This window comes from Chrysochloris asiatica, unplaced genomic scaffold (assembly GCF_000296735.1).
Source record: "Chrysochloris asiatica unplaced genomic scaffold, ChrAsi1.0 scaffold00021, whole genome shotgun sequence".
NCBI lineage: Eukaryota > Metazoa > Chordata > Mammalia > Afrosoricida > Chrysochloridae > Chrysochloris > Chrysochloris asiatica.
Window position 1 is genome coordinate 20,404,998 of NW_006408539.1, and position 2,085 is coordinate 20,407,082.

General features: G+C 38.3%; 1 pseudogene; it reads left to right on the forward strand.

Annotated features, from left to right (window-relative positions):
* The first annotated feature begins 340 nt into the window (after nucleotides 1-340).
* On the forward strand, nucleotides 341-1,052 carry LOC102839042 (annotated as a pseudogene).
* Nucleotides 1,053-2,085: the final 1,033 nt, after the last annotated feature.

Here is a 2,085-nt window from a genome sequence, read left to right on the forward strand (position 1 = left end):
AGTGCATAGGTCTGATTATTTGTTTTTCTAAGTCTATTCTGTTAAGTATCACCCCATGGATTCAACCTATGAAGAGTAGTTTTTCCTAATTTGAAATGAATAGAATATAGATAATAAAAAATTGAACCAGAAGGCAAACACTATAGAACCACAAACATAATAAAACCACACCTTGTAAACTATAGACTTTTACAAACAAAAATTCTGCTGTCTATTGAAATTCTTGTTTTTAAAAGTCTACTTTCAGAGAACTGCAGGAAATAATTTTTCTAGACAAGGGAGTTTGAGATAGAGGGGTCTGGTCTGGCATGCACTCCACACCTTGGGAACTTTTTTGCGCATGAAACAGCTACTTTTGGAAGACAGTTGCTCAGAAGAAAAGTTGTTTGGTTTTCACAAGCCAAAGATGTATTGAAGTATAGAGGGCTGCTGTATTTGCAGAGCCACGTCCTTGAGTTCTTGATTCACTGACAGTAAACGCTATGAAAAGGACTTCCAGAGCTGTTTTGGGTTGCATGAGACTCGTTCAGGAGACATCTGCAATGCCTGCATCCTACTTGGGAAAAGATGGAAGAAGCTTGCCAACAGGATCAAAAAAAAAAAAAAAAAAGAATTGGAATCAAAAGGTAGATGCAGGAGCAAGGCCCGGTCTAAAACCTACATTGAAACCAAAGAAAGTGAAAACTCTATCTGGAACCAGATCAGTAAACTACAGAAGGAATTTAGATGTCCTAACTGATGCTCACTCACAGTACCAACTCAAGTGCCTCTCCAGCCCAGTCTCCTTGTTATAGTAACAAGTCAGATAGATGATGGTTCACATACAGAGATGGCTTCTGGCTCTAATAGAACACCTGTCTTCTCCTTTTTAGATCTTACGTACTGGAAAAGACAGAAAATATGTTGTGGGATTATCTATAAAGGCCGCTTTGGGGAAGTCCTCATCGACATGCACCTATTCAAGCCTTGATGCAGCAGGTAAGGAAGCAGAAGCTGAGAAGCTGGAGGAGTAGGGGCCTGGGCTTCTACCCATCTCCACTCAGCAGTGGTAACTGAGATTTATGTAGAAGGGGAACAAAAAACAATTTAAAGTTTGGAAAGACAACAAAGTAACTCTCCTATTTTAACTTGGATACTTGCTATTCTGCCTAAAGACAATGTGTAGAATGGTTTTGAATGAGTTATTTTTCTCCCTAGTCCCACAAACTTTGAAGCCAGTGTCTAGTCCACACACACACACAAATGTGCATATAATATATAAGATGCTGAGTATTTCATAGGAAAGCTGAATGCTGCTGTAAACTCCTCTTGGAGTCTTTTTTTAATCCCCTTTTAATGAATGAAAAGGAGAGTTTCAGGGGACAGATGGGATTTTGTTGAATGATAAACCATATGTAGTTTTAGTCTTTCTATATTGAGAAGCAAGAAGTTCTGGTAGCATAGTGGTTACAAATCGGGCTGCTAACCTCAAGGTCGGCAGTTTGAAACTACCAGCTGTTATGTGGGAGAAAGATGAGGCTGTCTGCTCCTGTAAAGATTTTTTTTTTTCCCCCTGTAAAGATTTGCAGCCTTGGAAACCCTGTGCAGGGTCACTGTGAGTCGGAACCGACCCCACAGTACTTAACAACAACAACAACATATTGAGAAGCAGTGGTGGGGACATTTTTAAAGATGTGTGGCTACACTTGTTTTCCCTCATGATAATAAATTTGTCATAACTCAATAACCTGGACTTGCCCCTAGAGGTATTTGTTAATAATTTTTTAATATTAAGGTCTTGCCAACATTTTGAAGATTCAAGCCTATACTACTGAAATATTAAGCAGGACAGAGTAAGGTTTTAGGCAGAAAAACCTTGAAGTAGAAAGTGATGACTGAATATACAGAGAGGTAACGTGATTGTATATTTTGTATCCAGTTTGACCTCCCTCCATATTAATATTTGATAAAAATTTTATTTATATGAAACCTCTGAAACAGAATCAAAGCTTCTCTTGGGAAAATGGCAAGTTTTTAGGATAACCAATCCTAAATTGGCACCAAAGCATTACAACATGATGGAGAACAAACACACTCTATTAAAAA